At 53.0% G+C, this 22,188-nt stretch overlaps 4 pseudogenes; 2 read left to right on the top strand and 2 right to left on the bottom strand.

Moving 5' to 3' along the window:
- Positions 1-6,678: 6,678 nt before the first annotated feature.
- On the bottom strand, positions 6,679-7,428 carry LOC126038917 (feather keratin Cos2-3-like; annotated as a pseudogene).
- A 266-nt stretch (positions 7,429-7,694) lies between these two features.
- Positions 7,695-10,105, top strand: LOC126038470 (feather keratin Cos2-3-like; annotated as a pseudogene).
- Positions 10,106-14,580: 4,475 nt separating this feature from the next.
- LOC126038913 (feather keratin Cos2-3-like) lies at positions 14,581-15,330 on the top strand (annotated as a pseudogene).
- A 4,032-nt stretch (positions 15,331-19,362) lies between these two features.
- Positions 19,363-20,112, bottom strand: LOC126038915 (feather keratin Cos2-3-like; annotated as a pseudogene).
- Between the last annotated feature and the right edge of the window lie 2,076 nt (positions 20,113-22,188).

The following is a 22,188-nucleotide window of genomic DNA, read 5'->3' as shown; positions in this document are numbered from 1 at the left end:
TGCATTGCTATCTTTTGATTCCTGTGTTTATGCCATGTTCATTTCCCCATGGATATTTACTTTGAGGTCTGGAATGAGAATTGCAAGAATTTCCATGGCAGGAGTATGTCATTGCTACCATAAGGTGCATCCGAAGTACTGGAGGGTTCCTGTCATGGTTTAACCCCAGCCAGCAACTAAGCACCATGCAGCTGCTCACTCACCCCCCCGCCCCTGCAGTGGGATGGGGGAGAAAATCGGGAAAAAAAGTAAAACTTATGGGTTTAGATAAGAACAGTTTAATAGAACAGAAAAGAAGAAACTGATAATGATAATGATAACACTACTAAAATGACAGCACTAATAATAAAAGGATTGGAATATACAAATGGTGCACAGTGCAATTGCTCACCACCTGCCAATCAACGCCCAGTTGGTCCCTGAGCAGTGATCCTCCCCACCCCCACTCCCCCCAGTTCCTATACTAAATGTGACGTTACATGGTATGGAATACCCTATTGGCCACTTTGGGTCAGCTGCCCTGGCTGTGTCCTGTGCCAACTTCTTGTGTCCCTCCAGCTTTCTCGCTGGCTGGGTGTCAGAAGCTGAAAAATCCTGGACTTTAGGCTAAACATTACTTAGCAAGAACTGAAAACATCAGTGTGTTATCAACATTCTTCTCATACCTAACTCAAAAACATAGCACTGTACCAGCTACTAGGAAGACAATTAACTCTATGCCAGCTGAAACCAGGACAGTTCCCTTACAGGCTGGAGACATTGGCCTGGGGCACTCCTACGGGGTTGTTTTCAGCCCAATTGGCTGGGAAGGCCAAGATCTTTCCAGGCCTGCAATCCTTGACCAGACGTCCAAGGATTCCCATGTGTGAGGACAGCTGCTGCTTTACCTGCAGAACTGCTCCTTCAGAAGAGGTTCTCTCACCTTGGCACTGTTGAAGACAAAGACACATCAGGGAATTCATCAGACACTGTCCCTGAGGCCCAAGGGATGCAGGGTTTCTCTACTGGGGCATGGGGTTGTCAATTCATGAGAGGTCCCAACCTGTCACCGTTGCTCTGTTGCATCAGACTGGCACCCTGGTTTCTATCAATACCCCTGTGGCCTGAGTCAGCCTAGTTGTATCTGGGCCTTTCTGACAGAGCCATAAGAAGAACAGGAAGCACTGCCTAGGACATGGCCATAGGGCACAGATCATTGCAGACTAACTTCTGCTTTTCTTTCTTCATCCTTCCCTTCCTTGCTCCTTCTGTCCCTCCATTCGTTATTCTCTGCCTCTCTCTTCTGATCCACTGGGGCCGATGTTTCACAGCTGTGTCCCTGAGGAGTACTCTCCTCTACTGCAGTTTGAAACTTCTGCCCTGGCAACACAAATTCAGTGAATATTTTGAAGCTGTGGCCACTCTTATCTTATTAACAGGCAGCACCACTCTCTCTTCTGGCTGGCACATACAATGAAGTATGCTGTGGCCACTGATTTCTTCTTGTATGTCACAACTGCCAAAGACCCCTCCTTCCTCCATTCTGGCTTTGATTTGTGGATACTGGGACCCAGGAGCAATCCTGGCTGACAGGAAATTGGAAGCAGGATGTAATTTTCTCAGCTGCTCTGTGGGTCCCAGCATGAAGGCCAGACACAACAGGCTGTTTCTGGAATCTTCAAGCAACAGGACAGCAGTAATCTGGGAGTGGGGCACAATACAGTTGTCCTCTAGTGGCATTCTAGCATGAGGTGATGGTCATTACTGCACAATGGGACCACACTGAGCTGAGAACTGAGAGCTCTTGCCCTCACCACCTTGCTGTCCCCAGCCCTTGTGTTCTTGCTGAAAAGCAAGGAACAGGAAGCCTTCTCCCACAAGAACTTGCATCACATCTCTAGGTTTGCTTCCTGGAGTCTTTCCTTGCTCTGTTGCTGTCTCTCACTTTCTTAGAGACACCATGGGCCAGACCACTGTCAACCAGAAAAAGGGCCTAGTCATGGTGGGAGAGAGACACCTTTCAGACCACCCGCACCTACCAGAGCTCTAACTTTCACACTATGGTCTGGTACCAGCAGAGGAGAGGACAAGTTCCCCCCAGTTGTTGTCATATCAGGCAGCAACTGGCTCCAAGGAGAGCAGCCCATTCACCACATTGCCAAACAACACAGTGAAATTCAATGTCCTGCATTAGAGGTAGTCAAGATGTCCTCCTACCTCTGTGCTATGCATGATATCCTGCTGCTGGGAGCTTTCTTGGCTGTGCAAAAACCTATCTGAGGGAGCAAATGTCTCTGTGCAAGGCTGAGCTCTAGGGAGGTGGTCCTCAGCTCTCCCCTGGCAGTGTTATTTCCCCTATTCAGTCAGGGATCTCCAGTTAGAGATCCCTTTTCCCATGCAGAAAAGAACTTGATGAGTCTTTGTGAACAGATCAAAGAATCTGCCCAGATGGGGCATTTCTGAAGAATCTAAGGCATGCTGCTTCAGTGGAGACTGGACCCCTGAAACCAAGAAAGGGAAATCACCTGATGTGGGAAGGAGATTTTCTGTGTGTTTGCTCACCCCTGTGACCACTTGCATAACTTTTTCCCCACTCTGTGGGAGCTGATCACAGGAGGGCATTTAGGTGAAAAGTGCAGCAGTTTTTCTTCCTGGTAGTTTTGTAGGACAGGACCAGGAGTGAGGCATGATCCAGACTCTCACTCAACAGGAGATCTTGCTGTAAGCGACTCTGGCTGAGGCTGCAATGAAGCCTTCTTTTGGCAGTCTGTTGTGGCTTAACCACAAAGCAGCTTGCTTAGTCTCCCCCTTCCTGGTGGGATGCAGGAGAGAATCAGAAGGCTAAGAGTGAGCAAACTGATGGGTTGAGATAAAGACAGTTTAACAGGTAAAGCAAAAGCTGCATGCACAGGCAAGGCAAAACAAGGAATTCATCCACTACTTCCCATCAGCAGGTAGGTGTTTAGCCATTTCCAGGAAAGCAGGGCTTCATCACATGACATGGTGATATAGGAAGACACATGCCAATACTCCAAACATCACCCCCCCCTACCCCTTCTTACCCCAGCTTTTATTACTGAGTGTGACATCATATGTACCAGCTGTATCCCCTCCCAATTTCTTGTGCAGCCTACTTGCTGGTGGAGCAGTCTGAGAAGCACAAAAAACCTCGATGCTATGTAAGCACTGCTCAGCAACAACTAAAACAGCAGTGTGTTAACAACACTGTTCTCAGCACAAATCCAAAACATAGCCCCATACCAGCTACTATGAAGAAATTTATCCCAGCCAAAACCAGTACATTCTTCACCTTTATTCCTTACCATTTATGTCATACTCAGCTCCCACACTATCCAGTACATCCTTATTAACCGTCCCCCCCTTTTAATCCTTTGCTATATACACAGATATCATTACCTTAGTCCATGGACCACCCCTGTAAAATGTTCGTAAAATGTCCATAAATGTCTATTGAGTTCATTTAGTCTATGACTTTGGACTCCATCAGTTACAGTAGTCACTCAGGACAGGAGAGGTGGTGTGTTGTGTGGAGTTACTGGACACTAAAGCCAGCTTAAGTTGGATCATGGCTGTACTTGCATTGATTCTTGTAAGGCTTGTCCTTCATTGGTTCAAGTGATTCCTGCTATAGTACTTCCTATAACATTCCCATAACTCAAATCATGAGTTACAACCATTTAAAGGTATATCTGTTACAATGTCCACCCCTGGTCCCTTCAGACCAGATGATAGAGTTTAACATAGAGTCCCATAGGGGTGTAACTGCTTCAGTGTGGCCTTATCTATGAGCCAGAGTCTCTTCAGGGGTATACTTGCTGCAGCATAGTCTTATCCATGGCCACAGATGCTTTGAGCTGTTCCAGCATGGCCTCATGTTCAGCCACTTATGCTTCAGGGTGTACCTGCTGCGGCATAGATTTATCCACAGCCAGAGATGCTTCAAGGAGTACCTTCTCCAGCATAGACTTATCCTTGGGCCACAGTCCCTTCAGAGGTATACCTGTGGCAGCACTGACATAACCACAGCCATAGATACTTTGAAGTGTCCTGCTCTCATATGGACTCATTCACAGGTCGCAGTCCCTTCAATTCAAGGGCAAGAGGGGACCCAGTAGCAGAACAATAGTATTGGTGTGAGGGGAATCTCACCTGATCCGATGGGCACTGGTGTGCCTAAGCCCCTATTTCAAACACAACACTGTCTTCAGGAGTTCCTTGTCTGCACCCACAGGACCGCGGGTGCCAGCATTTTTATCATCACCTTGAAATGAGGAGGGAGGTCTAGAAAGAAATTTTCAAGTATCGTAGGAAAGAATACATAGATGTGGGCATTAATAGTGAAGCCATATGACCTTATCACAAACTCAGTGGACATGAACAACAGAAGTGAGCCAATGACTTGAATCTGTTGTGTAATCTGTGTGGAGACAGAGTCATGGGACCCCGGAAAGCTCAACTTCCTGTGAAGCCCCCACAACCCCACACTCTGTTGCCATCAGCTCAGCACTAACAATAAACTGTGATGTTGCAAAATTGGGAACTCGTGCATGGGTTTGTGAGCATATATTTTGAGTTTCCAAAGACTGTAGACTACAGCTCACAATGGTTACTGAGTGGCTGTGTAGTACCTTAGGACCTGGGGAATTGTGGGTTTGATTTTTGGGTATTGAATCACTAATGTAACAGTTGAGCTAATCCCAATCTATCAAACTCAAATTCAGAGGAAAAACATCTAATGCTGGCCATGCTACCTCTTCTGAATTAACTGAATGGAACATTTTTGAGTAACGTTTGAACTCAGCCTACAGCACCTGACCACATATTGATTCCCTGATGGTATGGACAGACAGGAGACTTTGGATGTGCACATCTCCAGGCTCACCTCTAGGAACCACTCCTGCCCTTGGCCTTTAATGTGTTCTGGAGTGAGGCACAGCCCTGCCAAGGAAAGGCACAGTTTTGAAAAAGGGTAGATAAGAAGAACACAGCAGAATGGGAACCGCTGGCAATTTGGTGCCCCAGAGAGGGTCATTACCTCTTTGCCCTTGGGCAATAGAGACACTATTTGCTGTCCACAGGATAGGCCAGGATGTAGATGAGGGACCTCCATGCAGAGGAAAAGACCTTCTGTCTTGGTTTCAACTTCCTGCGTGGGGTAAGTTGATTTCCACAGCCCCAGACCTGGATAGCTACAGTCTTCTTTCTGAGATGCCTCCAGCAAAATTACTCTGATGTGCTGGGGTTGTTGTTCCAACTAGTGCCCAAGAATATCAGTTAAAGCTAGTGAGACCACTTTTGAACCTAGAGCTGCCCAAAAGAGACAGCTCACAGATGCTGCTGAGTGCAAAAGCACGTCCCATTGTAACCAACATGTCCCAAGGCAAGGCAGGAGGATCTACCCTCACATAGAGCCTTTCAGGATCAGAACCGAGTCCTGGCATTGATGAGACCTTAGAGGGCCAGTTCCCAAGGAAAGCTACTGTATAGCTGGGGAACATCAGCTACCACAGAGCAGCTGTGGGAGTTTGGGAGCTGGTTGTGGTCCTGGATCTGCTCTCACCCATGGGGGTGTTGGGTTCTCATGGAACTGGGGCTTGAGTATCTGGTTTACTGTGGACTGGCCAATACTAACTTGTGAATCACCTCAGCCCTGCCTGTCTGTGCAACAGCTGGGTGAAATCAGGTGCTGCTCCAGGAGATCATGGTGCTGCATGGGAGCCTTAACCCTACTTTCTGGGGCTGTGCAAGCTAGCCATGCTGCTACTTGGGGCTTATTCCTGAGGCAATTCACCCAACCCCATTCCTGCTGTCCTTCAGGAAAATCTTCTGTCTTAACCTACTCCTCTAACACAGCTCCACTCAGAGCAGGAGGAATGGTCTTCCTCAACAGCTTGTGTAGCTGATGACCTACTCCATGACCTCCTGCAGGCCCCCAGTTCCCCACTAGAGGTCAGAAGAAGACAGGCTTCTGATCTGCAGGACGCACTCCAAGCCTGAGGAGGCAGAGATCCATCAAGGCAGTCCCAGGTGGACACTGTTATTTGGGCAGCTGGCAACACCTTTCTCAGGTCCAAGGGACACTGCACAAAGCTTCGCAGTGCAGTGTGGCCCAACCCCTCCTTCATCTCATAGTAGTGGAGGGTGCCCACATGCCCTTGCATCATGTTGATCTGACTAGAACAAGGCTTTTGTCCCTGGGTACCTTGTGAGAACATCTTGAAAAGGAAAGAACACAGAAGCTCAGGTTAAGTTGCAGCAGAATTTTAATGATTTAAATGAGGGAAATAAGGTAAACAAGTGGAGGTTCTGATACAGGGAGCACCAGAACATCCAAGAGCCTGTGCCCTGAGGCCAGGGTGGAGTTACTTAAAGGAGTCCAGCTGCCTACACCACAAAGGGGCGGGGGCAGCAGATCCCTTCAGGACTGGCTTTGGAAAAACCCATGACCCTGGGGAGCAGAAGACAACAGAGAGAAGAGAGAGACAAAAGAGTGAGAAGCAGGCAAGTTATACATGGGCCATCTCTTCAGAAAGCCCAGGCATGCCCTTCCTGCCTTCCTTTGCAGGTAGAGCCATGGATGTTCAGCATCTCTGAAAGTGATGACCTAATGCTCTGTCCTCAGACAAGCAAAATCTTCGAGCTTCCGGGGGGTCCTTCTGTGGGACGTCACCAGTGGCTTTAGCATGGGGGGCACCTCCTGCTGCAGTAGCGGCTGGTGATGCAGGAGAGGTCACAGCACCCAGAGTTGATGGGCACTCCGTTACTGCTGAGGATGCTGCCAACAGCAGCGGAGGTGGAGGAGCCCACAACGGTGTTCTGCGGGAAGGAGCTGAGGATGGGGCCGGGCAGGGTCACCACCACAGCAGGGGGCTCAATGACGACAGTGGAGTTCTGGCACTGCCTGACACAGGGCTCGTTGCAGCTGTTGGCCAGCGGTGTTGGTCCGCAGGGCCGGCAGGGCTGGCACTGGTCGTAGCAAGACATGTCTCTGGGCAAGAGGGGCACCTGGGAGATGGGGGAGGGGAAGCAGAGCACGGGGACACATGAGAAGCAGCACTGCACCCATCCACAGTGGAGCCAAGGCACCTCCTGGCTCAGCATACGCTGCCCAGCTCCAAGGCCAGGAGCCACCTCAACTAAGTCCCAGCCTCTCTCTGCAGAAGACCTTCTCTCCCCTTCCCTCTGCCATGAGAAGCAGCTCCCAGCCCTGGGCTAAGACAGCCCATAGCAGCTGAGACATACATCGAGGAAAGACCCGATCTTGAAGGAGGACGAGAAGAGGCTTCACACTCACCTGATTCCCAAGGAGAAGAAGGCGAGAGAAGTGGATGAGAGAGCAGAGAGTCGGGCTGCCTTTTATAGCAGTCCTGCGCTGCCTCAGGCCCAGAGGCACCCTTTGTGGAAGTAATAATTTTCTGACAAGCTCATGTCAAATGCAGACCATCCCACCTAATGGTATGGGCTGTGTCCTGGTTTCCTGCACTGCTGCCTTTTCATTTCCTGGCTTATGCCACGTGCTTTCCCATATGAAGGCTTCTGTAAGTGCTGGGATGAGAGGCCCAAGGATTTCTGGGCAGAGACAAACGTCAGCACAGGCAGAAGACTCAGCTCAAGTGCTGGAGGGGTCCCGTGCAGGCAGGTGATGTACACCTGGGTCATTCCTGTGGGCTTGTTTGTGGCAAAGGTGTCAGGAAATGGGCAGCACGCTCGTGCTTCTCGTCCACGTGCCCAAAGACTCCCATGTGAGAGGACGTGCCACATCCTTTTCTCTTGCTTCCCCATCTCTCTCTGGTGGTCGCTCATTGCTGCACGCAGGTGGGCTTCTGCTGGGAGTGTCTGACCCCATTGCAACAGTCACAGTGCTCTCAGGACAATTTTGCTGGGCTCGTTTGCCTCATCCCCTCCCTGTGCAGACCCTGCGGGTCGTCAGGCAACGCCAGGAGGGTGTCTGGGGCCTGGTCCTTCCCCAGGGTACTTGAGTCCTGTCCTGCCGCTGTGGTCCTGAGCATCTGCTCAGCAGAGTCCCCAGCTGATGATGTGCTTTATGTGAGCGTGCAGACTTTTGATGGTTCCATGCAGGCATGCCTGAGCACACGTGCATCCTCCATCTTAGTCTGCCTTGCCTCCGATCCAGCTTAGAGGTAGTGAGCTCAGGAGTAAGGATGCTGGGAAGCAGCACAGCCCCCCGAGGCTGCCTGGAGGCATCATGGAAAGAGTTGGCCAGGGTTCTCCTCAGTGAGACCGCATTGCTGTGACCCTGTCTGTGACCCCTCAGACAACAAGGGGCTGAGACTGTGTCAGTGCCTGGCACTGTCATGGAGGGATGTCATTACGGGCCTTGGAATGGTTAGGCCTGGGCATGAGGTCAGGCACAACTATGTACACACACGCATGCATTCACGCATAGCCAACAAGTGTACACAATGATATACACAGATGCACAGTCAGGCATATGTGCAAAAGGACACAGAGACACGTAGTTGCATGCAAGTACTCACACCTGTGCAAAAAAATACACATGTACGCAGAAACACGACCTACATACAGGCATACAGCTGGGTGTACGCACAAGCATAGGTGTGCGTGCAGGTAATCCCACAGACTGCTACACAATCACGCTCCCATGCACATTGCTGCTGATAAGCACATGGGGAAAGAGGCAATAGGAAGGGATGTGACTGAGGCGCTGCTGGGGACCTCCCTGCCAGAGCAGGGATGGGGCACTCTGAGCAGGACAGATGCACAAGCAGCATAGCTAGAGGAGTCTCAGGGACTGTCCAGAGAGAGGAGGAGGCCAAAGAGGTTGGCAACTTCCTCCTGAGGGCAGCTTAAGGTGAAAGACAGTTGAAAACCTGAAGTGCAGCACGCCTGCCTGGGAAGACAACAGCCACTGACTGTTGGACTGAGCCGGGTGGGAAGGAAAGAGCACAGGGCACGTACTGACAGGAGCCCTTGAGTGACGAGCCAAGGATTGGAGGGCTGGGAGCAGCCAGGGCCCTCCCTGTCAGCAGGACCATAAAAAACCCACCAGAGTGCCCCAGAGTGACATCACCTGCCTCCACTGGACTCTTCTGGCACTTAGTCCCTGTCTCCTGCCCACTGTGATGCATCCTTGACCTGGACTTCTCATCCCAGCACTCAAAAGAAGCTTCTGTGATGGAATGGGCATGACATAAACCGGGAAATACAAAGGCAGCATAGAGGCAAACAGCAGCACATCCCATGTCATTACCTGGGATGTTTCCGTTCATTAGGAGCATGCAGGAAAATTGTTGCTTATGCAGAACTGCCTTTGGGCCCTGAGGCGGTGCTAGGCCAGTATAAAAGCCAGCCCAACTGGTCGCTCTCTCAACCACTTCTGTCACCTCCTTCTCCTTAGGAACCAGGTGAGTTGGAACCCCCCTTTTCCCCTCCTCCTCCTCCTCTAGAAAAAGGTTGAGCCTTCAAGAACAACTCAACTGCTACCGGCTCCTTGGTCTTATGTCAGGGCTCTGAGATCATGGTCGGTGGAGAGGGCAAAGGAGAGATGGTCTGTCACGGAGAGAGTCTGAGGCTGGGCTGAGGTAGCTTTTTGGCTAGACAGGAGCATTGCTGGGCCTTCCTGCTCTGCGAAGGACTCGGCTGAGCTCAGGCAAAGAAGCCCTTGTTCCCCCCTGCACAGCCTCTACCTCCCCACCCAGCAGGTGCCTTGGCTTCCTTTTGGTGGGGTTGCAGGCTGTTCCTCAGGTGTCCATGTGCTCTGCTTCCTCCCTGGCCTCTCTCCCAGGTGAACCACCAGCCCCGAGACATGTCCTGCTCCGACAAGTGCCAGCCGTGCCAGCCCTGCCAGCCCTGCGGCCCAACCCCGCTGGCCAACAGCTGCAATGAGCCCTGCGTCAGGCAGTGCCAGCCTTCCACCGTTGTCATCGAGCCCTCTCCCGTGGTGGTGATTCTTCCTGGCCCCATCCTCAGCTCCTTCCCGCAGAACACTGCCGTGGGCTCCTCCACCTCCGCTGCCGTTGGCAGCATCCTCAGCAGTAATGGAGTGCCCATCAACTCTGGGTGCTGTGACCTCTCCTGCATCACCAGCCGCTACTGTGGCAGCAGAAGGTGCTCCCCCTGCTAAAGCCACTGGTGACAGCCCAGACAAAGATCCCCGGGAACTCAGAAGATGATGCCAGACCAAACAACGGAGATCGTGACCATTGCTTGGAGAGGGCCTTAGCATGCCCCACTCCTCTTGCAAAGGGTGTCAGCCCTTTGGAAAAGGCCAGCCTGGGCTCTCCGAAAATATGGCCAATGCCTCTCCTTCCCTTCCTCCACTCTCTCCTTTCCCTCCTTTTCCCTTCTTGTTTTCTGCTCCCCTCAGCCTTGAGGCGCAACAAAGGCAGCTTGGGGGGACCTGCCTGCCCCTTTCCCTCTTGGGGTGTTGACACTTGGCCACCTGTGGCAATCCTTTCACTGTGTCCTCCTCTCAGAGACATCTTGTTTCCCTCTTTAGACTCATTAAACTCTGCTGCATCCCAGGCTCTGGCTCTGTGTGGTCCTTTCCTCTCTGAGTGCTCTCCAAAGCTGTCCAGGGAGAAGGGAGCTATGCTGGGAGGGAACAAATGGGTGAGCAGCCGGACCCTTTCTCATTCCTAGAGGACTGGGAGGGCAGGACACACTGTCTCTTGGCCTCCTTCAGTCCCTGTCCCTTGGCGCTGAGGACAACATCTCTGCCTACTCCACAGGCAGTGACCATCAGCCCTTCCCTTGCTGCATCTCTGCCCAGAAATATTCCCGTTGGCCTCCAAGCATGCCCTACAGGTGGTGATCCCAACTTATGCTGTCTTCATGGGAGGACCCCAGTGCTGCAGGGGGCCCTGGGAGCTTGGCAGCCCCACAAGCACTCAAGGCAGCTCCTCTTGCTCTGGATGAAGCTCTGCTGGGGGAGAAGGCTCAGACAGAAGACGGCCGTGAGGATGGAAGGAGGGGATGGTAGGAGAAATCACCTTGGCGAGAGCCCAGAGCCTCCTCCTCCTCACCTTCCCACCCAGCTCCAGAAGGAAGGGCCATGGCATGCATCCAAGGGTAAAGACAGCTAGGGCAAGTCGCCTGTTCTTCCGTCACACCCATACAGTGCCCCGTGCAGCCCCAGCGGTTCATTACACAGATTTGCAGGGCTGAGGTGTCTTGCAGGGTGCACATCCCCAACTCCCATCCGACGGAGCAGCTCCAGGACAAAAAGTTTTTTTGCATGGGCCTGCAAGATGGCACAGGTGAGGGACTGACAGTTCCTCCCATGATACTCTAGTGAGAGCACAGGTCAGAACAGCCCGCGCTCCCTCTTTGCAGCTCACGGCAAGGGCAATCCCATCCTGGGGTGCAGGGAAAGAACGGTTCCATGGCAGAAGCTCTCACCACCTTCTCCTTTTCCCTCAGGCCACTAACCCCAGACCCTCACAGAAACAGCATCTTCATTTGCAGATCTCTGGGTGCATAGTGGAAATAGGGGTGCCCAGGGAGAACTGAGGGCCCTACCCGCAGAGCCCAGCCTGGCACAGAAGGGCCTCCTGCCTGGGTGCCAAGAGAGGAGAACTGTACTGTGCCCCACGTCCGAGCTTCCTCCTCTCCTGAAGCCAAGAGCTCATGGGGAACAGCCTTTGGTGCTCAAACCTCAGAAATTTGGGACTACAAAGACAGCTGAGATCTTCTGCACTGACCTACCTGTGAAAGACTGAGGGTGGATGGACCGGAAAAGGGAGGCAATGAGGGATGGACGGTTGGGGAAAGAAAAGCTGTAAAGCTGTCCCTAGTTCCCAGGTACACAAGCACAAAGGCCAGCTGGCAGCATTGCCCAGCGTCCTCTGAGGGCAACAACAGCGGGAGAAAGAGACTGCTCCCGATGGCACAGATTCAAGGACAGAAAAAAAAGCATGTGAATGACAAACAGTCACGGCACCTCTAATTGCCATAACCGGTGTGAAACTAAAAAGACCTTGGCTGGCTTCCAGACACCCACCCAGCTGCTTTCTCACTCTCCCTTCTCAACAGGACAGGAGGAGAAAGTAAGGTGAAAAAGGTCACAGGTCGAGATAAAGACAGAGGGATTACTTACCGATCACCATCACAGGCAAAACCAGGCTTGATTTGGGGAAGGTTCATTTACTTTATTGCCAATTAAAAGTATAGCAGGATGGTGAGAAACAGCAAAAAACCCCCAAACCTTAAAATGCCTTTATCCCATCCCCACCTCTTTTTCACAGCCCCAACTTCCCTCCTTCATTCACAGCTCTTCTACTTCCTCCACCCTTAAGCACCACAGTGGGATGCAGAATGGGGGACGGTGGTCAGTACACAACTGTTCCTTTCTGCTGCTGTTTCCTCCTCACATGTTCTTCTGCTCCAGCATGAGTCCTTCCCATAGGCTGCAGTATTTCAAGGCTGGTTGCAGAGTGGATTGTGTCTACGGGCTGCTGGCCTTCTGGATAAGACTGCTTCAGTGTGGGTCCTCCAGAGGCCACAGTTCCTGCCAGGAGCCTGCTTCAGCATGGGCTCTGCATGGACCACAGTTCCTGCCTGGGATATCCTCCTGGTCTGGCGAAGCATCCTCCATGGGCTGCTGTGTGGGTATCTGCTCCACCATGGTCTTTCCCTTGGGCTGCCTGGGAATCTCTGCACCATTGCCTGGAGCACCTCCTCCTCCTCCCTCCTCTCTGGCCTTGGTGTTTGCAAGCTTGTTTCTCACAATTACTTTTTCTCCATTCCACACTTCCTGTGCAGTGTTTTGCCCTTCCTTAAATATGTTTTCACGGAGGCACCACCAGCGTTCCTACTGGGCTCAGCATTGGGCAGCAGAGTCCCTTTTGGAGCCAATTGGACCTGACTCTGTCAGACATGGGTGTAGCTGCTGGACTCTTCCCACAGAGGCCACCCTTGCAACCTTGTCCCCCAGCTGCTGAACCCTTGCCACATAAACTCAATAGGTAGCGTGGGTCCAACAGAGAGTGAAGCACAACTAGATGGATAGGAATTTCAACAGAAGAGAACCATTCCAGGCTTCAGTAAGGGACAGAAGTAACTGTGAATAGCCTCAAGAAAAACGCTCTGGTTGGTCACGCTTTACGATTTGGAAAGAAATGCTCCAAAACCACAGCCATCTAATGTCCCTGGCAAGTCTTTCTGAATGCCTTTATCAAGCGGAGCGGGTGGAACTAATTATGGTGGTTTCCTTCTTTTTATTATCATCAGATCTTTACTGCTGTGTTTCACATGCTCCCTGCACCTCTTTGAAACCCCATGGCACTTTCCCAAGGCATTCTGCCTGGCAGGTCCCTGAGGGGACAGAAACCTGCTCTGACGGCATGCAGGGTTGCAGTTTTGCCTCCTGTTTTGCACAGCCACTGCACACTCCAGACATGAGAGCTATCCCAGCTTTTCTCCAAAGCCCCGATAAGATCATGGGTCTGCAAGTGTGCGCAGACTTTGAGGTTGTCCTGCTCGTGTTCTGGCTCAGGCTCTTGTCTTACATGCGTCTGGGCTCAGGCTGGAAAGGCAAGTCAGTGAGTCAGTGAGTCCAGGTCAGCTTGATAGTCATCAGGGTTCAGCAATATCCAGCAATCACCAGGTGTGTTCATAGAGGCAAGGCAGGTCTCAGGTGGAGCTGGGAAGTCACCCGCACGTCAGGGTCCAGACTGAGATCAGTGTGGTCCATGGCCCAATACAGGCACGGATGTGTCACAGCTGGAGCTGTAACTCAGGTTGGAGCCGAGCACTAGGACTTAAGCTTGAAAGCTGCTCCCACGGGAAGAGGAGGTGGCAGTGGCTGAAGCCTCCCAGCAGCAACATCTTGCAATGATCTCAGCAAGGTCAACGAAGGGGAGCGGGTAGACCTCAGTTACAGTACCTCTAAGCTGGATCGGAGGCAAGGCAGACTAAGATGGAGGATGCACGTGTGCTCAGGCATGCCTGCATGGAACCATCAAAAGTCTGCACGCTCACATAAAGCACAGCATCAGCTGGGGACTCTGCTGAGCAGATGCTCAGGACCACAGCGGCAGGACAGGACTCAAGTACCCTGGGGAAGGACCAGGCCCCAGACACCCTCCTGGCGTTGCCTGACGACCCGCAGGGTCTGCACAGGGAGGGGATGAGGCAAACGAGCCCAGCAAAATTGTCCTGAGAGCACTGTGACTGTTGCAATGGGGTCAGACACTCCCAGCAGAAGCCCACCTGCGTGCAGCAATGAGCGACCACCAGAGAGAGATGGGGAAGCAAGAGAAAAGGATGTGGCACGTCCTCTCACATGGGAGTCCTTGGGCACGTGGACGAGAAGCACGAGCGTGCTGCCCATTTCCTGACACCTTTGCCACAAACAAGCCCACAGGAATGACCCAGGTGTACATCACCTGCCTGCACGGGACCCCTCCAGCACTTGAGCTGAGTCTTCTGCCTGTGCTGACGTTTGTCTCTGCCCAGAAATCCTTGGGCCTCTCATCCCAGCACTTACAGAAGCCTTCATATAGGAAAGCACGTGGCATAAGCCAGGAAATGAAAAGGCAGCAGTGCAGGAAACCAGGACACAGCCCATACCATTAGGTGGGATGGTCTGCATTTGACATGAGCTTGTCAGAAAATTATTACTTCCACAAAGGGTGCCTCTGGGCCTGAGGCAGCGCAGGACTGCTATAAAAGGCAGCCCGACTCTCTGCTCTCTCATCCACTTCTCTCGCCTCCTTCTCCTTGGGAATCAGGTGAGTGTGAAGCCTCTTCTCGTCCTCCTTCAAGATCGGGTCTTTCCTCGATGTATGTCTCAGCTGCTATGGGCTGTCTTAGCCCAGGGCTGGGAGCTGCTTCTCATGGCAGAGGGAAGGGGAGAGAAGGTCTTCTGCAGAGAGAGGCTGGGACTTAGTTGAGGTGGCTCCTGGCCTTGGAGCTGGGCAGCGTATGCTGAGCCAGGAGGTGCCTTGGCTCCACTGTGGATGGGTGCAGTGCTGCTTCTCATGTGTCCCCGTGCTCTGCTTCCCCTCACCCGTCTCCCAGGTGCCCCTCTTGCCCAGAGACATGTCTTGCTACGACCAGTGCCAGCCCTGCCGGCCCTGCGGACCAACCCCGCTGGCCAACAGCTGCAACGAGCCCTGTGTCAGGCAGTGCCAGAACTCCACTGTCGTCATCGAGCCCTCCCCCGTGGTGGTGACCCTGCCCGGCCCCATCCTCAGCTCCTTCCCGCAGAACACCGTTGTGGGCTCCTCCACCTCCGCTGCCGTTGGCAGCATCCTCAGCAGTAACGGAGTGCCCATCAACTCTGGGTGCTGTGACCTCTCCTGCATCACCAGCCGCTACTGTGGCAGCAGATGTCAACCCTGCTAAAGCTGCTGGCAACATCCTCGGGCAAGAACCTCAATAACATGGTGCTGGCCAGAAGATAAGAGCTTTGGGGCATTGTTTCCTTCTTTCACTCTCTTCTCTGTCTCTTTCTTTTGCTGTCGGCGTCTCCCAACGCCAGCCTAGTGGGGCCTGCGTCCTTCTGCAGGGCAGGCAGATGGACACCCTGCTGGAGCTCCACTGCATCTTAGTGGCTGCCCCTGGTGCTCCCTGTGAGCCACCTCCTTTTCTTCTTCAGACTCATTAAAGTTGTGCTGCATCCCAGCCTGGGCCTCCGAGTCCTCCTTCCTTCGGAGGCAACTCTTCCAGTCAGCTCAGGGAAAAAGGTGGAGGAAGGGGAGGGTGGGATTCCCTGCAGTGGATTTTGTTTTGTGCCCTTTCCCTTGCAGCTGACAAAGACATCCCCAGCGACTCCACAGCCAGTGGCCATCAGAGAGAGGATTCCTCCCAAGGGTGGCAGGAGTGGGGTTGGGGAGACAAGAATGCCTGGGGGCAGCCCACAGCCTCATCTCCACCTTCCCTTCCCCTCCATTACTCGAACTACGTCCATGGCCAGCACACATGGGCACAGGCAGGTGAGCCAGGTACCTCTTACAGCCCTTCAGCACGTGGGAGGGCCCAGCTGCTCTCCAGACACGCAGGGCTGAGGTAATTCACAAGTTAGGATCGGGATCAGCCACACTGAGGCTGCACAATGGAGTCCCCACTCCCTGTGAACACAGCAGCCCCATGGGCCACTGGGGCTCCAGGAGAGCACCCAGTGCCCAAAGATTCACTTTCTGGCCACCACCCCACCATTTACAGGCAGCGGGTGACTGGGCAGATGGCAGCAGTGCACAGAGCAGCCCCACAGCTACTTGCGCTCTCCGCAGTCCAGTGACCCCCTCTGCCTTCTCATGGATTGTTTCAGGTGCCCATCTTCCCTGAGTTTGTGCAAAGGACTTGTGGCTTTGCTATTAATGCCAACGTTTAGGTATGCTTTTCAATTACACTTGAAATTTTCTTTTCGGACCCTGGCCTTTAGGCCCAGGCAATGCTCTATATCCTGGCATCCCTTGGGTATCTGTGGTCTCCTGGGTGCAGGAAAGGAGCTCCTGAAGACAATGCTGGGCTCAGAATAATGTCTCAGGCACACAGCGCCCCATGGACCGTGTGAGGTTCCCCTCATGCTCCTCCTGCCCACGATTCAGGGCAGAGACACCATCTTTGTCCAGCTCATTCGGCACTGGGCACCTTCGGTGGTACAGGACAGGCACCAACCCAAGCACAGCACTAACGCTGGGGATGACCCTGCCCATACTCAGCTTCCCTGGCTCCCCAGGTGCTCTGAGGCAGGGCCAGCCCGAGCTCTGCTCACACCACCACGGCTCCTCACTCGCAGGGCAGGGTCTTCGTAGTCCTGCAGTCCCTGGCCGTTGGAGATCTGTCCTCCAACAGGCCCTGCACACCACTGGGAACCACATGGACACACCGAAGGGCAGGGCTGTGCCCTCACTGTAGGACACCTCTCCCCATGTCAGGCTCTGTAGGGAACAGGACCAGTCTGGGCAGTTACACAGGGAGGAAGATTACCAGTACTAAGCCCAGGAAGGCACAGCCCCAGCCTGGGTCCAAGGCCCTGCTCTGCCCTGGCCCCAGGCAATGGACAACAACCCCCACCCCCCCACACACCCCCGAAGGAGCCATTCAACACACAACAGAGCTTTCACCTAGAAAACCTAGATAATCAGTACACTCCTCTGGGTATAGGTATCTGCTGCCTTAGGCAGAAGTCTAATGTGGACCTGCTGACTCACTCTTTGGGGGTTCTCATTTCTCTGGATCGTGACAAAAGCTTTCTAGAGAAGAAGTTCAAATGTTCATGTCCCTCTTTGCTATTCCCTGCCTGCAGCGTATGCCTCACTAGGTGAACAAGTCTAGGAAATGAAAAGGACATTAGCCATGCAGCCTCCCATTTTCTCTGCAAAATAAATGTTAGTCTCAATTGCAATAAACTCTTTTGGAATGCGGATTTTCTTTGTCTTGACAGTGGTGCAGTGGATCCGTTTGCATACAGTGACATCACGACTGAAAGACATCACTGAGAGGACCATAGAATCATAGAATAGTCCAGGCTGGAAAGGATCTTGACAGATCATCTGGTCCAACGTTTCATGGGAAAGGGAGCCTAGATGAGATCATCTACAACCCTGTCCAAGCACATCTTTAAGACTTCCAGGGGTGGGAACTCTACCACATCCCTGGGGAGGTTGTTCCAGTGAATGATTGTTTGTACTGTAGAAAATGTATCTCTTATGTCAAGATGAACCCTCTCCCAGTGCAACTTGTACTCCTTGGCCCTTGTCTTCTCCTTGTGACTCCTTCCGATGAGAGAGCCTCCGTCCTCTTTGTAGCCACCGGAATACAGTGATGAGGTTCCCCCCAAGCCTTCTGCTCCCCAGGGAGAAAGGACATAACTCCTTCAGTCTTTTCTCATAGGACAGGTTCTCCAGCCCTTCGGTCATCTTTAACATGTAGAAGGGGGTGGCGGCAGGTGCTGGATCTGGATCATCAGAGGCCGAGTCAGGGGACTTGGACCCCAGTGGTGTCTTTCTTGTTGCAGAATGGCCATTCAGCAGGAGAGCCACCTGGGTGAAGATGAGCACAAACCCCATGTCCATGCTACCAGGGCTTGCAGGAAGCAGATTTTCTTTTTCATATGAGTGGTATACTGGAGCAGTTTGCGTATGGTGACATCACAGTTAAAGGACATCACTGAGAGGATCATGAACTCAGTGGTAGCCAGGAGGAAGGGGGAAAATGACTGTGCCAGCCAGCAGGCAACACAAATGATTTCCCTGGTGACAAGGAAAGTCTTCATCATTTTTGACAAAATGGTTATGGTGTACCAGATCTCCACAAAGGAAACCTGATGAGGAAGAAGAAATGCAGCAGGGTCTGCAGGTGCTAATTGGTCCACGCAGTGACAATGAGGAGGCCATTCTCCACCAGAGTTAGAAGACACATGGAGAAGAGGTCTGGGAAGCCCAGGGAAATGAGATCAGTTACCAGCGTCTTGTTCTCCTTTACCGTGGCCCAGTACGTGACCAGAAGGAGTCGGCTGCCCAGACAAGAGTGAAGAAACAAAGCTGTAGTGGGTTAAATCTGTGATTTCTGTTGCTGTCAGAGGGACAAAACCAGCCCCCGTGGCTGACTGACAGAACCCATTTACCCCAGATGAAGGTCCGACCATGCCTGGGCTGAGGTGCCGGTAATACACCAGAGCAGGGAGGACCTGGCAGCCTTCCGACTGGCATTACTGGTTTGCTGGAACTGACCATTGCCATGAAATGGCTGACTCCCGTTGCAACTCATTGTCTGTGTGGTAACTCCTGGGTGCATTGGTTTCTTGATTGCCTCATTCTTAATTGCCTACTTCAAATGCCCAAGGTGCCTGTTAGTTGGAATGTAGACGGTGGCTAGAGGTTTCATCAAGTGTGATGGGGAAGAAGAGACAACACTTGGCGAGAGATGGCAAAGCCTTTGCCCAAAGGAGCCAAGCTAGGGTGAGACACCCACTAAGCTGAGCATGCCTCGGAAGCAGTTACAATCGGTTCATTCATGAAACCATGAAATTAATTGACCATGTTGCCAAGTGACAAAATCCACTGCAGGGAATCCCACCCTCCCCTTCCTCCACCTTTTTCCCTGAGCTGACTGGAAGAGTTGCCTCAGAAGGAAGGAGGACTCGGAGGCCCAGGCTGGGATGCAGCACAACTTTAATGAGTCTGAAGAAGAAAAGGTGGCTCACAGGGAGCACCAGGGGCAGCCACTAAGATGCAGTGGAGCTCCAGCAGGGTGTCCATCTGCCTGCCCTACAGAAGGACGCAGGCCCCACTAGGCTGGCGTTGGGAGACGCCGACAGCAAAAGAAAGAGACAGAGAAGAGAGTGAAAGAAGGAAACAATGCCCCAAAGCTCTTATCTTCTGGCCAGCACCATGTTATTGAGGTTCTTGCCCGAGGATGTTGCCAGCAGCTTTAGCAGGGTTGACATCTGCTGCCACAGTAGCGGCTGGTGATGCAGGAGAGGTCACAGCACCCAGAGTTGATGGGCACTCCGTTACTGCTGAGGATGCTGCCAACGGCAGCGGAGGTGGAGGAGCCCACAACGGTGTTCTGCGGGAAGGAGCTGAGGATGGGGCCGGGCAGGGTCACCACCACGGGGGAGGGCTCGATGACGACAGTGGAGTTCTGGCACTGCCTGACACAGGGCTCGTTGCAGCTGTTGGCCAGCGGGGTTGGTCCGCAGGGCCGGCAGGGCTGGCACTGGTCGTAGCAAGACATGTCTCTGGGCAAGAGGGGCACCTGGGAGATGGGGGAGGGGAAGCAGAGCACGGGGACACATGAGAAGCAGCACTGCACCCATCCACAGTGGAGCCAAGGCACCTCCTGGCTCAGCATACGCTGCCCAGCTCCAAGGCCAGGAGCCACCTCAACTAAGTCCCAGCCTCTCTCTGCAGAAGACCTTCTCTCCCCTTCCCTCTGCCATGAGAAGCAGCTCCCAGCCCTGGGCTAAGACAGCCCATAGCAGCTGAGACATACATCGAGGAAAGACCCGATCTTGAAGGAGGACGAGAAGAGGCTTCACACTCACCTGATTCCCAAGGAGAAGGAGGCGAGAGAAGTGGATGAGAGAGCAGAGAGTCGGGCTGCCTTTTATAGCAGTCCTGCGCTGCCTCAGGCCCAGAGGCACCCTTTGTGGAAGTAATAATTTTCTGACAAGCTCATGTCAAATGCAGACCATCCCACCTAATGGTATGGGCTGTGTCCTGGTTTCCTGCACTGCTGCCTTTTCATTTCCTGGCTTATGCCACGTGCTTTCCTATATGAAGGCTTCTGTAAGTGCTGGGATGAGAGGCCCAAGGATTTCTGGGCAGAGACAAACGTCAGCACAGGCAGAAGACTCAGCTCAAGTGCTGGAGGGGTCCCGTGCAGGCAGGTGATGTACACCTGGGTCATTCCTGTGGGCTTGTTTGTGGCAAAGGTGTCAGGAAATGGGCAGCACGCTCGTGCTTCTCGTCCACGTGCCCAAGGACTCCCATGTGAGAGGACGTGCCACATCCTTTTCTCTTGCTTCCCCATCTCTCTCTGGTGGTCGCTCATTGCTGCACGCAGGTGGGCTTCTGCTGGGAGTGTCTGACCCCATTGCAACAGTCACAGTGCTCTCAGGACAATTTTGCTGGGCTCGTTTGCCTCATCCCCTCCCTGTGCAGACCCTGCGGGTCGTCAGGCAACGCCAGGAGGGTGTCTGGGGCCTGGTCCTTCCCCAGGGTACTTGAGTCCTGTCCTGCCGCTGTGGTCCTGAGCATCTCCTCAGCAGAGTCCCGAGCTGATGCTGTGCTTTATGTGAGCGTGCAGACTTTTGATGGTTCCATGCAGGCATGCCTGAGCACACGTGCATCCTCCATCTTAGTCTGCCTTGCCTCCGATCCAGCTTAGAGGTAGTGAGCTCAGGAGTAAGGATGCTGGGAAGCAGCACAGCCCCCCGAGGCTGCCTGGAGGCATCATGGAAAGAGTTGGCCAGGGTTCTCCTCAGTGAGACCGCATTGCTGTGACCCTGTCTGTGACCCCTCAGACAACAAGGGGCTGAGACTGTGTCAGTGCCTGGCACTGTCATGGAGGGATGTCATTACGGGCCTTGGAATGGTTAGGCCTGGGCGTGAGGTCAGGCACAACTATGTACACACACGCATGCATTCACGCATAGCCAACAAGTGTACACAATGATATACACAGATGCACAGTCAGGCATATGTGCATAAGGACACAGAGACACGTAGTTGCATGCAAGTACTCACACCTGTGCAAAAAAATACACATGTACGCAGAAACACGACCTACATACAGGCATACAGCTGGGTGTACGCACAAGCATAGGTGTGCGTGCAGGTAATCCCACAGACTGCTACACAATCACACTCCCATGCACATTGCTGCTGATAAGCACATGGGGAAAGAGGCAATAGGAAGGGATGTGACCGAGGCGCTGCTGGGGACCTCCCTGCCAGAGCAGGGACGGGGCACTCTGAGCAGGACAGATGCACAAGCAGCATAGCTAGAGGAGTCTCAGGGACTGTCCAGAGAGAGGAGGAGGCCAAAGAGGTTGGCAACTTCCTCCTGAGGGCAGCTTAAGGTGAAAGACAGTTGAAAACCTGAAGTGCAGCACGCCTGCCTGGGAAGACAACAGCCACTGACTGTTGGACTGAGCCGGGTGGGAAGGAAAGAGCACAGGGCACGTACTGACAGCAGCCCTTGAGTGACGAGCCAAGGATTGGAGGGCTGGGAGCAGCCAGGGCCCTCCCTGTCAGCAGGACCATAAAAAACCCACCAGAGTGCCCCAGAGTGACATCACCTGCCTCCACTGGACTCTTCTGGCACTTAGTCCCTGTCTCCTGCCCACTGTGATGCATCCTTGACCTGGACTTCTCATCCCAGCACTCAAAAGAAGCTTCTGTGATGGAATGGGCATGACATAAACCGGGAAATACAAAGGCAGCATAGAGGCAAACAGCAGCACGTCCCATGTCATTACCTGGGATGCTTCCGTTCATTAGGAGCATGCAGGAAAATTGTTGCTTATGCAGAACTGCCTTTGGGCCCTGAGGCGGTGCTAGGCCAGTATAAAAGCCAGCCCAACTGGTCGCTCTCTCAACCACTTCTGTCACCTCCTTCTCCTTAGGAACCAGGTGAGTTGGAACCCCCCTTTTCCCCTCCTCCTCCTCCTCTAGAAAAAGGTTGAGCCTTCAAGAACAACTCAACTGCTACCGGCTCCTTGGTCTTATGTCAGGGCTCTGAGATCATGGT

The sequence above is a fragment of the Accipiter gentilis genome, chromosome 5 (genome assembly GCF_929443795.1).
Source record: "Accipiter gentilis chromosome 5, bAccGen1.1, whole genome shotgun sequence".
Taxonomy (NCBI): domain Eukaryota; kingdom Metazoa; phylum Chordata; class Aves; order Accipitriformes; family Accipitridae; genus Astur; species Astur gentilis.
Note: the sequence above shows the minus strand (reverse complement) of the source record. Positions and strands in the feature narration are given on the sequence as shown.